Source organism: Cetorhinus maximus, chromosome 23 (assembly GCF_964194155.1).
Source record: "Cetorhinus maximus chromosome 23, sCetMax3.hap1.1, whole genome shotgun sequence".
In the NCBI taxonomy this organism is placed as follows: Eukaryota; Metazoa; Chordata; class Chondrichthyes; order Lamniformes; family Cetorhinidae; genus Cetorhinus; species Cetorhinus maximus.
Window position 1 is genome coordinate 5004052 of NC_135901.1, and position 16071 is coordinate 5020122.

The 16071-nt window shown below is 47.5% G+C and overlaps 1 protein-coding gene across 1 annotated transcript in view; it reads right to left on the minus strand.

Moving 5' to 3' along the window:
* LOC144698165 (uncharacterized) overlaps positions 1-16071 on the minus strand; it is a 224551-nt gene that overhangs the window by 190744 nt on the left and 17736 nt on the right. The gene's annotated exons all lie outside the window — the stretch shown is intronic.

Here is a 16071-nt window from a genome sequence, read left to right on the forward strand (position 1 = left end):
AAATTGAACGAAAAGAGACTCCCTCCAAGTATCAGATATATTAAAATGAACATTATATCCAGGTCTGTAATTGCGGAAACTGTTATCAGTAAATATAAACACAACCAAAAGCTCAGCTCATTACATCGACTGGTTTGCTAGTTTTACTGTTAAATTTGCTGTGCTACTTATGTCAGGAGCGCCTTGTTGTCTGGTCCTGATCATTACAGTTAATATTACATTTAAAACAAGTACTGACCGTCAGGTTATGATGGAAGTTGTTGAGTCCCTCTAGATCGTTTCTTGTTCGGGTCCAGCCCTGGTTCCTCTCGCTGTGGACTCCTGCACAGTAATAGATGGCGGTGTCCTCAGTCTTCAGGCTCGTCATGTCCAAGGAGAAGATGCTCCTTGAAGTGTCTTTGGACGCAGTAAATCGACCCTTAATTCCTGCGGCGTAGTATTCGTACGATGAACTATAGTAGCTAACCAGCCACTCCAGCCCCTGTCCGGGAACCTGTCGGACCCAGTACATGTAGTTGCTGCCAAGATCGAAGCCGCTGGTTTTACAGGTCAGTCTCAGGGAGCCTCCGGGACGCCCGGTCTCTGCCTCTGGCTGAGTCAACACAACCTCCGACTGGACACCTGTAAAAATATATCAAAAACCCAGAGGATTAATCCTGGTGAAATGATTCCTGACTCTCTAACATTCCAGAGAGAGACTAACACTGAGACAGTAACAGTGAGAGACTTGGACAGTAAAAACTACTCACGGGATAAGAAAGTCAGCAACAAACTGAGAGAAATCGCCGACCTCATCCTTCTGGTCATTTGGGGAAAACTGTTCTGTCCAGAACTCAGTGAACAAACCAGCTCCCGGACTGTTGGATTCCGGCCCCAGTGAGCGGCATTTAAATACCCGGCAGAAGGGGGCGGGTTTCCAGGCGCCGCCTGTTGATTCCCTGGTGGAGGCGGCGACTGGATCCACGCCCCACCTTCCACATCCCCAACAGAATGGACTCAGATATTTACAATAGGTTATTGTTAAAAGTGGACATTTTATCTGTATCGGGATATTTGGCTGAATGGATTCATAGTAATGTCTCCAGTGGTTCTAATGGTGAAATTACAGTTGAGCATCTGTTAATAAAAATATAAATCCATTGAAAATTAAGCCCATTTATTTCTACTCCACTTCACAAGGCGTTGAACCAAAAAAATTAAATTATATTATCAGGGAATAAAGGGACTGTCATTCTGTTTTGCAGCAACTCCGAGTCTCTATCTCATTACCACAATAAAGTGTCATCAGTCACAGGAATTATTATTGATTTATGTAACTAAATGCGGGGGATGAACAAAGTGATTCTATTTACAGTGTGGGTGGCTATCGCTGTACAATTTGGGTCCGGAGATAAGAAAAATCTCCTCACATTATATAATGTCTCTCATTGCATTTCTCGAACTGCCCCTGACCCTCTGACAGCCCTTTGAAAATTAGCGGTAAAAGGATCCCGCCTGCCTGATAATTAAACAGTAAGTTTACACAGAAACGTAAAATTTACATCGACTTTTGACAAGAGAAGTTAATGAATCAGAACGGACACGGAGATCAGCACAGTTATCCTTCAGCATCCAAATCACTGCAGCTAATTTTAATGGCCACCGGCTGTCTACCATTCACTGGCATTGGGAACACAGGATATCAGGACTTTGCGGCATATTACACAATATCACAAGAATAAATGTTTTATCTTCCACTGAAGCGGGTCATGAACTGATCATTTCTCCACTCATTGGCAGCTATGAGAGGGACTGTTCAATAATCGAAATCAGCACAAATTAAACTGTACAGTTCACGGTGCTAATCAGGTATAAGAGATCCTTCAGATTAAATGAGGTGCACAACTCGGATAATATTCAAGGAATTCCTGCGGGTTCAAGACAATTCTATGATTTTCTTTTAATTTAATTTCTTTTACTTTTTTTTGCCATTCTACTCAAATCATTAGACAGGGGGATTGGTACCATCAACATCGCTCTCTCGCACTTCATGAAGTTCTTAATAAACCGGCTTTAATAACTGGAATGTCCTTTACTTAGAAATAATATAAATTAAATAGTATACGGCCAATTTCCTGATCGTGTTTAACCTCAGCGAACACGGCATTCATTAAAATATTTCCTTAGATGAAATGCCATTTAAAATGTGCCTTTCGTGTGCGACAGAAACATTTATTGTTTGAATGGCTAAATCCCATTTTCTTCATTCATATCCAGGCTAATCTGCCCCACACAGTATTTGGCAGCAAGCCAGCCGGCTGCAGTCAGGGACGCTCGAATGTCCAATGTTGTTTACAGGAAGCATCTGCGGGTTTGTGCAGTAAATGAAAGATCTGTTTCCTCAGTACTGACCGCTTGGCTGCCAGCCAACTTCAAACCCTTAACATTGTCAACAAGGCCTATTTATAACAAATCTACCCAGCAACAACACTGGAGTCAGCTTTATTTTTTAAATTGTGAACTTATGTGGACTGTGCCCAGCTCTCAGGAAAGATAAGTTATCCAGCTTCTCTGACACCCTGTCAGCATCAATGGCTCATTGGAGGATCTCTCCAACACATCATAATATTGTGATGGATGGATATATGGAAATAATTACAGGCAGATTATCAGAGATGACTCATAGAGAGGGTACATTTTGTTACAGTCAAACATGTGTGATTTCTTTGCCCCTTTACTCTTTCACGGGATGTGGGAGTCACTGGCAAGGCCATCATTTGTTGCTTCTCCCTAATTGCCTTTGAACTGAGTGCCTTGCTGGGCCATTTCAGAGGGCAGTTAGAGTCCACCTTATTGCTGTGGATCTGGAGTCACATGTCGGCCAGACTAGGTCCAGTGGCAGATTCCCTTTCCTAAAGGACATTAGTGAACCAGATTAGTTTTTTCCACAATCGATGATAGTTTCACGGTTCCCTTCACTGAGACCAGTTTTCAATCCCAGGTTTATTGTTGAATTTAAATTCCACCAGCTGCCATGGCGGGATTTGAATTCGTGTCCCCAGTAGAATAGCTTGGGTCTCTGGATTACTTGTCCAGTGGCATTAATACAACACCACCGTCTGCCAAAGAATGGAGGGATGGCTGCAGTGATGCAGGAATGAATGATAGTTGGATGCCTGAACATTTTGATGAAGGGATCAGTGAATGAATTGATCGATGTATCGATAGGCGCGTCTGGATGATGCTGTTTTACCTTCTCTTCTTGGTGCTTGACTATTTCAAACCTTGAAGCAGGTCCAGTATTTCATTTGTGTCAGTCCAATACCTTCAGTCCCTCCAGATTTTCTGGATGTATTCCATCCCCAGGGTATCGAGCTGAACGTCACCAAGAGAAGGCTGGAGATGTCCCTGCGGTACTGATGATTCTTCCCTGCTGATGGGGAATCATCATCTTTCAGACAGAAAGCGCGTACATAATTTGGTTTAGGATGGAGGATTGTAATATTTGGAACATGTGGTCCTTTCATGTAAAACAAAGCATTCAACACATCCTCACCCAAATTAGCGAAGACATTACTCACTGGAGAGCCGCATTAATTTACAGTCAGGTCCGGGTAGTTTTATTTATACCATCACTTTACAAATCCTCACGCACTCCAGTTATATATCAGGAGTTTCTGTGTGATGATGAGTGATTACTTGTCAATAAAGCGCGGAGGCTGCTGGGTAGCTGCTCATTATCCTCGGTCTGAATTTATTCCATTTGCCACTGAATTCTGGGACAGATGTGATTCCTTGCTGACAGAATGGTCAATGTGATCTCAATCAATGTTAATGATAATAAATGAATTGCAAATACACTTTGTATGGAAGAAAATGATGAAAATGCTTGGCTCATGCAATTCTTAATCTTTGTGAATGGATGATAATTGCTGATTATAATTATTTGTCTTGTGAATTGATGGTAATTGGTGAATATAATTATTTATCTTTGTGGGTTGATGATAATTGGTGAATATAATTATTTATCTTTGTGAATTGATGATAGTTGGTGAATATCATTATTTATCTTTGTGAATTGATGCCAATTGGTGAATATACGTATTTATCTCTGTGAATTGATGATAATTCTTAAAGACAATTATTTACCTTCGTGAGTTGATAATAATTGCTGTTGATAATTATTTATCTTTCTCAGCCTTAACGAACTTATTCTTCTCTGCTGAAAGATAAGATCCGTTCCACAGGAGGTGAATGATGCAAAAATCACCACATTATCTGAAAACAAAGCCGACAGGTGAGGCTGCAACAACTACAGGGATATCTCACTCATGGAGTTACGGGGAAGGCCTTTGCTCGGGCCATGCTTTAAAGACTTCATCTGGTTGCAGGCTGAAGCACAATGTGATGTTCTTATCGGAAGCTATATTCTGGACATGATTTGCTCCACACGCTGGACACCGTCAGCAGAGCACCACTCGAGAAGATTTTTGGGAAAATTGGCTGTTCACCAAAGCGCCTCAGTCTCATTCACTCCTTCCATGACAACATGCACTGCACTGTACAGACTGATGATTCCACTTCCGACACATTCGGAGTGAAGAATGGAGTGAAACAGGCCTGTGTCCAATCCCCACTCTGTTGGGCACCTTCTCCATGCTGCTGATCTTTGTCTTCCCTGTAAATATGGACGGAGTCGACTTGCACTCGATCAGACCACAAGCTCCAAAATCTATAAGACTGAAAGCGAAGACATAAACACATTGAATCTTGATCAGAGAATTCCTCCACGCTGATAACTCTGTCATCAAAACGGAAACTCATCCACAAAGACTGATGGACTGTCTCTCCCATGCCTGTAATTTGTTCTCCCTAACAATAAGCAGGGAGAAAACCGTGGTCATGGGATAAGGTGTTGCATTTCCGTCATTGATCACACTAAATAACAAACCGATGGAAGTAAATTCTGCTCCCTAGGTTCCATGGCGATAGGCAGCCTGTTCCTTGCTGCAGAACTTGATACCCGTATGGGGAAAGCAGCTGCCACCTTTGGCTGACTCATGAAACGCCCCTGGACTAACATCAAACTGGCCCTTAGGACCAAGCTGATGGTTTATAAGGCCTGCGTTCTCAGTACCTTTATCTATGGCTGTGAATCATGGACGAATTACAGTTATCAAGAAAAGAAGCTCCACAATTTCCATCTTCACTGCCTGCTGCGCATTTTGGGTATGTACTGGCAGGATAAAGTCACGAATGCAGTGGTACTGTCAAAGGCAGAGCTCCCAAAACTGCAGAACTCATCAAACAGAAGCGGTTTTTGTGTCTTGGGAACGTTCACAGGATGGAAGATGGTCACATAAACAAGGACTTTCTGTAAGGTGAGGGAGCCTGAGGCAGACAACCAGTGGGACGCCCAAAGCTTCGCTTCAAGGATGCTTGAAGTCAAGGCCCTAAATACCGATTATCACAACTGAGTGTCACTAACTGACGACTGAGGAAAATGGCGACACCTCCTGTGGTTTGGCGTGAACCACCACGTTGACCAGTGGCTACAGTGGCTTGGTAATCCAGGCTAACATCGGGAAATAAAAGAAGCCACAACGACATTTTCTAGCTTCATGTGCAGCACTTGTGGCAGAACCTGCCTCACAATAATTGGCCTCCTGAGAAATTAGCACATCGGAAATGGCTTTGTTTCCACTGTGTGTCTGTGATCTTTCATAGATGGAAGGTTGTCCAGGATCTTCATGAAATTCAGTTGCAAACAATGTGATTTGCTTCTCCCTCTCTTTCTCTCCCTCCCAATCTCCTTCAGACACACACACACACACAGACCAAGATGGCATCTTGTGCTTCAACTTAAGATCGCACCTTGGCTTCTTGGGAGGCTCCGTAGCCCTTAGCTATTGAATAAAATGACCCTAACTGTCTTTCAGGTGGTATCACGAACCAATAAACTCTTCCCAACACTATGATTGTTGAGCTGGATATTAATGCTCCCATGGTCTCTGTACAGTGCCCTGGTCAACATCCCTCCCTTTGATCAAGATGAACAAAGTTACATCACCAGGAATTTGGCCGCTTTACTCTGGTGCTGACTTTAACGTGCGCGAATCAGCCACGTCCACCTGCAATTAGTTGAATTTTGTTAAATTTTGACACCACCTCCCACAGAAGGCGATGTGGTGTGACACCTGGGGAAGTGGATTCTTGATACAATAATGTAAAAGATCGAACCTGACAGCGACATTTTCACAGTAGCTGCAATTGCAAAGTTTGGCCAGCAGATGGATGTGAAATCTTGATGGACACATTCTATGAAGCAGGCATTCTCTCAATTAATACTGCACTGGACCCCCTCTCTGTCTTTGTAAATTGGACTCCATCTATTTTTGTGTTAGACCAAACACTGTCTCTCTTTATATTTCAAAGTACCCTGTTTCAATTAATACTGAATCAGTCAACACCAATATTTATATCACACAGTCTGGAAGTTCCCAATTCAAACCGGATCGGATTTACCTCTGTAGTCCTGTCACATCCAGTCGCAAATGGTGGCAGACAAGTAAACAAATAACAGGAGAATGGGGCTCCACAAAGCTGTGGGTCTGGAGTTATATGTATGGGAGGTGGTGATGTGCTGGTATTCTCACTGGGCTAGTAAATCGCTGGGGGTCTGGGTTTGAATCCCACCACGGCAGGTGGTGAAATTTGAATCGAAAAATCTAATGATGACCATGAAACCATTGTCGTAAAAACCCGGCCTAACAAGCCACACTGTTCTCAAGGGGGCAATTAGGGACGGGCAATAAATGCTGGCCTAGCCAGCGCCACCCCCATTCTCATGAAGGAACAAAAAAAAATGTAGGCCAGACTGGGTAAGGACGGCAGGTTTCCTTCCCTAAAGGGCATCGGTGAACCAGGTGGATGTTAAATATAATCGAATATCATTTCATGGTCACCATTATTGAGATGAGCTTTCAATTCCAGATTTATTAATTGAATTTGGATTCCACATGCTGCCATAACGGGATTCAAACCCCTATCCCCAGGGAAAAGGCCTGGATCTCTGGGTTACTGATCCAGTGAAGTTCCCACTGCATGATCATCCCTCCCATGTTATACAGGATCCTGGTTCCATTATTAATTCCCTGGGAACTACTTTATTTCTATTGTGCTGGATCAGGCCTCTGTTTGTATTAAAATAGACCCTATCTCATTAATGTTCCACTGGAAGCCATCTCAGTTTGTATTGCACTGGATTCTTTCTCTGTTATATTACACTAGGCCCTGTCTCTGTTTATGTTATATTAAATCTTGACTATGTCTACATTATAATGGTCATTGTAACTACGGCACTAGGCTATGTTTCTGAAGAAGAGTCATATGGACTCGAAACATTTAACTCTGTTTCTATCTCCACAGATGCTGTCCAACCTGCTGAGTTTGTCCAGCATTTTCTGTCTTTATTTCAGATTTCCAGCATTTGCAGCATTTTGCTTTTATCTATGCCGCTGTTTAAATTATGGCTGCATTACTCCATGTTTCTGTGAGATGGAGAGATAATATTATAAATAAAGACGTTAGGCTAGAAATCGGTATCTGGCAGTAGCCTGAAAGGATGGTATCGGATCGGCCGTATATGCTACGCAGCACTTGATATTCATTTTCAGTGCAGTCAGCAGAATTAGATTTCAGATATCCCTTCTTCTCCAGTGCCAAAGGCCAATTTCCCACCTATGGAGTGGTATGTGTAGGAGGATGCAGGGCATTGTGTTCCCATGTGCTTGTTGCCCTTGTTATCCTGGGAGGTGGAGGTCACAGGTATGGAAGTTGTTGTTGAAGAGGCCTTGGTGAGTTGCTGCAGTGCATCTTGTGGATGACACACACTGCAGCCACTGTGTATTGGTGGCAAAGGGAGTGAATGTTTAACTCCTGGATGAGGAGCCTAACAAGGGGTTGATTTCCCCTGGTTGGTGTGGAGGTTCTTGAGTGTTGCTGCAGTTACGTTCGTCAAGGAAAGTAAACAATTTCCAACAGACATCTGACTTGCAGATTTGCAGATGGTGAAAGGCTTCGGGGAATCCGGAGGTGAGTTATTCGCCACAGAATCCCCAGCCTCTGACCTACTCTTGTAGCCACAGTATTTATATGGCTGGTCCAGTTCAGTTTCTGTTCAATGACACCTGCACAACGTTGATGGTGGGTTTCAACGACGGTAATGTCTTTTGAATGTCATGTGGAGATGTTTGGTTTCTTTGTTGGAGTTGGTCATTGCCTGGCACTTGTGTGCCGCTTATATCACTTGCAACTTATCAGTGCAAACTTGTCCAGTTCGAGATGCAATAAGTAAGGACGGTTTCATTATCTGATAGGTCATAAATGGAACTGAACACTGTGCAAATATGAGCGAACATCCCCATTCTTGATCCAGTGATGAAGGGAAGGTCATTGATTAAGCTGCTGAAGATGGTTGGACCAAGGACACTTCTCTGAGAGACTCCTGGAACAATGTCCTGGTGCTGAGATGATTGGTCTTCAACAACACAACATCTTCTTATTCGCTAGGTGTGACTCCAGCCAATGGAGAAACTTGCCCCTGATTCCCATTGACCTGACACTTTCCAAGGCTTCCTGATGCCACACTCAGTCAATAGCTACTTTGAAATCAAGTACTGAAGCACTCATACATCATGTCTGGAAGTTCGCTCTCTTGTCCATGTTCAGACCAAGTTTACAATGAGCTTTGATGCTGGCTGATCCTGGTGGATCCAGTCTGAGCTTTGGTGAGCAGGTCGGCGACACCTTCAGTCACTTTACTGATGATTGAGAGTAGAATGATTGAGCTGCAAGGGGACGGACCTGATCTGTTGTCCATTACGTACAGTGTTCTAGCTTCACGCTATGGTTCATTATTTTCAGGTATGCCTGGTCTTGCTTCTGACCTGCTAGCCTACATTCCTCATTGTTCCCAGGCTGGATGTTAGACTAATAGACTCATAGACGTTTACAGCACAGATGGAGGCCATTCGGCCCATCGTTTCCGCCCCGGTAAACAAAGATCTGACTACACTAATCCCATTTTCCCGCACTTGGCCCATAGCCCTGGAGGCTATGGCAGCTTAAGTGAACATTTAAATCCTTCTTAAATGTTACTAGAGTTTCTGACTCAGCCACCCTTTTGGGCAGTGAGTTCCAAATTCCTACCACCCTCTGGGTGAAAAAGATTCTCCTCAACTCCCCTCTTAGCCTTCTACCTCTTATATAAAATCTCTGCTCTCTGGTTTTTGACCCCTCTACTAATGGAAAAGGTGCCTTCCTATCCACCCTATCTATGCCCCTCAGCACCCCCTCAACCATCGTTGCTCCAGGGAAAAGAGCCTCAGCCTATCCAATCTTTCCTCATAGCTCAGACCCTCGAGCCCAGACAGCATCCTGGTAGATCTCCTCTGCACTCTCTCCAGTGCAGTCACAAACTTCCTAGAAATGTGATGACCAGAACTGCACCCAGGGCTCCAGTTGTGGCCTAACCAACGTTTTATACAGTCCCAGCAAAACCTCCCTGCTCTTGTGTTTTATGCCTCAGCTAATAAAGGCAAGTAACCCATATGCCTTCTTAACCACCTCATCTACCTGCTCTGCTACCTTCAAGAATCTGTGGATAGGCACACTAAGGTTTGAGTGAGAGATATTCTAGTCCTTGAGATTACAGGTTATGATTGAATGCAACTATCCTGCTGTTAATGACCATCAGTATCTCGTTGATGCTAAGTTTTGAGCTGCTGGATCTGTTCTGAATGTATCCCGTTTAGCACAGCGGCAGTGCCGCACAACACAATGGAGAATGTGCTCAGTGTGAATACCGGCCTTGGTTTCCGCAAGGACAGTGCAGGGGTCAATCTCACCTATATCGATAGTGTGATGGGCCGGAGATCAGGTAAGGTTTTCCCTCGTGTTGGCTCTCTAACCATCTGTGGCAGGTCCATTCTGGCGGATACGTCATTCAGGACTCATCCAGCTCCGGTATTCATGGTCTTGTCAAATGGTAATTGATTTTGCAAATTCACGGCACATCCGTTGCCCTTGCTACCCTCAGTGTTTCTTCCATGCAGTGCTAAAGTTGAAAGAGTACAGATTCATTAGCTGAGGGAGGGCAATAGGTGGTAATCACCAGGAGGTATCTCCACCCATATCTTATCTGGTTCTGTGGGACTTCAATCTGGTGTCAATATTGCTGCACTCCACCATGTCTCTGTTCATATTATACTGGGCCTGCCTCATTGTTACTGCTCTAGTCCGTGTTTCTGTTTCTGTAATACTAGACCCTGTCTCAGTATTGCTGCTCTCCGCCATGCCTCTGTTCATACTACACCCGGCCTGTCTCATTGTTTTTTTTATTTTTTATTGTAAAAATATACTTTATTCATAAAAATCTTCAATCACATTCAAAACCACCTCAAAAACAACATTACAAGGGCACAATCCAGGCCAAACCTCCACAAAATGTATCACCAGGTGCATCAGCACAAACAACACTACAGTCATTCACAGCCTCCCATTCTGATCTGCACAGCCCGAGGGGCTCCAAACAGCCCCCAGTCTCTCGGCGCGCCGCGGCAGAAAGGTCCCAGACAGCGACCCCTCCCCATTGCGCCTTTGCGGCAGCTGCCCCAAGCTTTAGTGCGTCCCTCAGCACGTAGTCCTGGACTTTGGATTGTGCCAGTCCGCAACAATCGGTCGGGGACAAATCTTTGTGCTGGAAGACCAACAAGTTTCGGGCAGACCAAAGCGCGTCTTTCACCGAGTTGATGATCCTCCAGCTGCAGTTGATGTTTGTCTCGGTGTGTGTCCCTGGGAACAGCCCGTAGAGCACAGAGTCCTGTGTCACAGAACTGCTCGGGATGAACCTCGACAGCAACCACTGCATCTCTCTCCAGACTTTCTTTGCAAAGGCACAATCCACAAGGAGGTGAACAACGGTCTCTTCCCCACCACAGCCACCTCGAGGGCATCGTGCAGAGGGGGTGAGACTCCTGGCGTGTAGGAAGGATCTGACGGGGAGGGCCTTTCTCACCACCAGCCAAGCTACGTCTTGGTGCTTGTTGGAAAGTTCTGGCGATGAGGCATTCTGCCAAATGACTTTGACAGTCTGCTCGGGGAACCATCCCACAGGGTCCACCCTCTCCTTATCCCTCAGGGCCTCTAGGACGTTACGTGCTGACCACTGCCTGATGGACTTGTGGTCAAAGGTGTTTTTCTGCATAAATTTTTCCACCAGGGACAGGTGGTACGGCACGGTCCAACTACTTGGAGCGTTCCGCGGCAGCGTGGCCAGACCCATCCTTCGCAACACCGGGGACAGGTAGAACCTCAGCACGTAGTGACACTTGGTGTTTGCGTACTGAGGGTCTACGCACCGCTTGATGCAGCCGCACACAAAGGTGGCCATCAGTATGAGGGCGATGTTGGGCACGTTTTTTCCCCCTTTATCTAGAGGCTTGTACATCGCGTCCCTGCAGACACGATCCATTTTCGACCTCCAGATAAAGCGGAAGATGGCTCGAGTGATCGCCATCGCGCAGGAGTGTGGAATGGGCCAGACCTGCGCCACGTACAGCAACAGCGAGAGTACCTCACACCTGATGACCAGGTTCTTACCCGCAATGGAGAGGGAGCGTCGCTCCCACATGCCCAGTTTCCTTTTCACCATAGCCACTCGCTCCTTCCAGTTTCTAACGCATGCCCCGGTCCCTCCGAACCATATCCCCAGCACCTTCAGGCCGTCAGCCCTGACAGTGAAGGGGACAAAGGATCGGTCAGCCCACTTCCCAAAGAACATGGCCTCGCTCTTCCCACGATTTACCTTGGCTCCCGAGGCCAGTTCGAACTGGTCGCAGACGTGCATCAGTCTGCGCACCGACAGCGGATCCGAGCAGAAGACGGCGACGTCGTCCATGTACAGGGAGGCTTTTACCTGAGTGCCTCCACTGCCTGGGATCGTCACTCCTCTTATGCCCGGATCCTTCCTGATGGACTCGGCAAAGGGTTCTATGCAGCACACAAAAAGGACAGGCGAGAGAGGGCAGCCCTGCCTGACTCCAGATTTAATCGGAAAGCTATCTGTTTCCCACCCATTGATTGAGACTGCGCTACTGATGTTAGTGTAGAGCAGTTGGATCCAATTTCGAATTCCCTCCCCAAAGCCCATTTTGGAGAGCACATCCCCCATGTAGGTGTGCGATATTCTGTCAAAGGCCTTCTCCTGATCCAAGCTGATGAGGCAGGTATCCACACCCCTGTCCTGTACATAGGCAATCGTATCCCTGAGCAGCGCCAGGCTGTCAGAGATCTTCCTGCCTGGCACAGAGCAGGTCTGGTCAGGGTGAATCACCAATTCCAGAGCGGATTTGACCCGGTTGGCGATGACCTTGGACAGAATCTTATAGTCCATATTCAACAGTGAAATGGGTCGCCAATTTCTAATTTCCTCCCTTTCCCCCTTGTGCTTGTAGATGAGGGTGATGATGCCTTTCCTCATGGATTCTGACATGCTGCCGGCCAGGAGCATACTCTCGTACACTTCTAGCAGGTCTGGGCCGATCAAGTCCCACAGAGCCGAATACAACTCCGCCGGCAGGCCGTCGCTTCCGGGGGTTTTACTCTTCTCGAAGGACTCGAGGGCCTTAGTCAGTTCGTCAGGGGTTAGCGGTTTGTCTAGGCTCTCCCGAGTACTGTGGTCTAGGACCTCCGTGATAGAGGACAGGAAGGACTGGGAGGCCGTGCTGTCCGTGGGCTTCACGTCATACAGTCCGGCATAAAAGGATTTGCTGATCCTCAGAATGTCGGACCGTGATGACTTTACTGAGCCGTCTTCTTCCTTCAGGCTGCTGATCACAGAGCGCTCTCTGTGTACCTTTTGGAAGAAGAAACGTGAGCACGTCTCATCCTGCTCCACGGAGCGGACTCTGGAACGGAAGATGATCTTGGAGGCCTCCGAGGCAAAGTGCGAGGCTTGCTGGCCCTTCACCTCTTGGAGCTCCTCCTTGACATCGACCCCCATCGACCGCAGCCGGAGCAGATTCTGCATCTTTTCCTGGAGTCGGGACATTTCCCTCTGTTCCTTTCTAGCTTTCTGGGTGCCTTTGAGGATGAAAAACCTCTTGATGCTTCCCTTGATCACTTCCCACCAGTGTGTCAGGGACTCAAAGAGGGGTTTCACGGTTCTCCAACCTTTGTAATCCCTCTTGAGCTCCTCAATGTTCTCTGGGGTCAGCAGTTGCACATTTAGCTTCCATGCCCCCCTGCCCACCCTCAGGTCTTCCTCCAAGTGGCAGTCCGCCAGTAGGAGGCAGTGGTCAGAGAAGAACACCGGCTTGACGTCGGTGGATCTGACTGTGAATGCACGGGACACAAACAGGAAGTCTATCCTGGAACGAATGGACCCGTCTGGCCGCGACCAGGTGTATCTACGCTGCGCTCCGTCTGCAGGGTTGCTGAAGACGTCGTGCAGCTTGGCATCCTTAACTGTTTCCATCAGGGATCTGGACGTAGCGTCCAATCTGCTTCCGGCCCTGCTGGATCGTCCAGCCGCATCGATGATGCAGTTGAAGTCCCCGCCCAGAATGACCGGCCTGGAGGTCGCCAGCAGCAGTGGGAGCTGCTGAAAAACCTCCAGCCGCTCAGCCCCTTGTGCCGGGCCGTACACGTTTATTAACCGGAGTGGAGCGTTCTTGTACATTACGTCTGCTACCAGGAGTCGCCCGCCCACCACCTCCTTGACCTCGGAGACGGTGAAGTTGCCTCCCCGCAGCAGAATACCCAGGCCGGAGGAACGAGAGTCGTTTCCGCCCGACCAGATCGATGGCCCGTGGGACCACCATCGTGACCATTGCCTGTAGGAGCTGAGGTGCGGTATCGCACACTCCTGCAGAAACAACAGGTCAGCTTTGACCTTGGCTAGGTAGTCCAAGGTCGCAACACATCGCGTAGTAGATTTAATGCTACGCACATTTATGGATACAATCTTTAAACCCATATTAAAGCATTTATTCTCCTACCAAACCCACTGTCTCTGAGAGTCCCAGACCTTTAGTCTGCTCCTTCATACCCGTAGTGAGCTCAAATTCCTTCACTTTGGATGGGCTGAGGTAGATCTCCTTGGCCGTGTTCTGCTCCAGTGGCATCTGGAGGTTCACGTAGTGAGCGGATTTTGAGATGACCTTTGCTGGAGAAGCTTCTCCAAAACTCACCCCCTCTGGGGGGTTGCTGTTCCCGGCTTCCTGGAGCTGGGGTGCGATGATTGCCTCACTGCTCCCAGATTCCAGGGGCTGTGGTGCACTGGCCTCCTCAGGTTGCAGGCAAAGTTGGGGTGCGTTGGTCTCCTTGTTGTCTCCAATTTTCTGGAGCTCGGGTGTCTCGTCCTCCAACGCCCTGGAGCTTTGCCGCCTCTTCTGTCGGTGCCGCTCTGGCACTTCCTCATCCGAAGAGCTGCTGCCCTTGTCATCCGTGTCGGATGGGAGACGCCTCTTGCCGCTTCTCTGGGAAACGCCTTTGCTTCTTCTTCGCTCCCTCTTACTTTTCTTGTTCTTCACCGTCCGCCACTCCCCTTGCTGCTTTTCCACTGCTGCCTCCTCCTCCATTGATTCGCTGTCCTGAGGACTGGAAGGTTCAGGGGGTGGTGCTGTTGATTGGCTCTCTGTTGCCTCAATCTCTTTCTCCACCTTGTCTCTCTCTGTGTCCTCCTTTGTCCCGTTGAGCTCCCTGGGGGCCTTGGTGGTTGGAGTGACACGGAACATTTCTTCTGCTTCCCCGTGGTCGGCTTTGGCTGCCTGTGCGTAAGTACGGCAGCGTTTGGGGCAGGTCCTGTAGAGGTGACTTGCCTCGCCACACAGGTTGCAGCACTTGGCCTGTTTGCAGTCTTTTGTCTGGTGCCCTTCCTGTTTGCAGATCTTGCAGAGGGAGGCGCTGCAGTTGGCCGCCACATGACCAGCCTTGCCGCATGAGCGACAATGCTTGGGTTGCCCAGCGTAGACCAGGTAGCCACGGTTTCCCCCGATAGCGAAACTGGAAGGAGGGTGGAAAATGGCTCCCTTACCATCGGTCTTTAGCGTGACCTTAAACAGGCGTTTGCCTGTCCAGATCCCCAAGTCGTCTCGAATCTCGGTGCCGCTCCCCACCTTATCGAAGTACCTGGTGAGGAAGGTGACCACGTCGGCGACAGGGACGAAGGGGTTGTACACATGTACCATCACCTCACGTTCCCGTTGCAACGGCAGAGAAAAGTGCGGCTCCGCCGTCAGGATCTTCATCTCCGGCAGGTCTCTCTTCTCCTCGAACACCCTCAGGAGCCGGACGCAGTCTGCCACTTGCTTGAACGTGACGTCGAAATAACCACCTTTGCGGGAGTCGTGCAGGGTGAAGATCTCCGTAGCTTGGAAGCCGCACGCCTTCAACAGGATCCTCCTGGTGAAGAAGCCCCGATCCATAGGTGATCCTCCTTCGTCACTGTGGTTCACCGTGACTCGGACGGTGATAGGTAACCCACGGTATGAATTCGGATTGCGATTGGTTTTCGCCCTTCCATCCCGACCTTGCCATGGCAGGACCATGGTGTCGCCCCTGCAACACTACACTTGATCTTAGCCAAGAGGCCACCCGGCCTGTCTCATTGTTACTGCTCTAGTCCATGTTTCTGTTTCTGTAACACGGGACCCTGTCTCAGTAATTGCTGCACTCCACCATGTCTCTGTTTATATTACACTCAGCCTGTCTCATTGTCACTGTTCTAGTCCATGTTTCTGTTTCTGTAACATTAGGTCCTGTCTCAGTTATTTATGTAATTGTCCTCTGTTTATATTACATTTGTATTTTACCTTAATTTATTGCAGTAGACCCTGGAAATAGGAGTTAAATGGTTTAATTTAAACAGCTGCAAGATATGAGAGGCCTGTGGATCATGAACACAAATCTGGGATGCAGGAAGGACAAGTCATAACATCTAAATAGGCACCCATGATAATTGTTCCCACCATCTTGCTGCCTTATCTTCACTATTTCCACCCCAGCCAATTTCCACATTATTGCACTTGT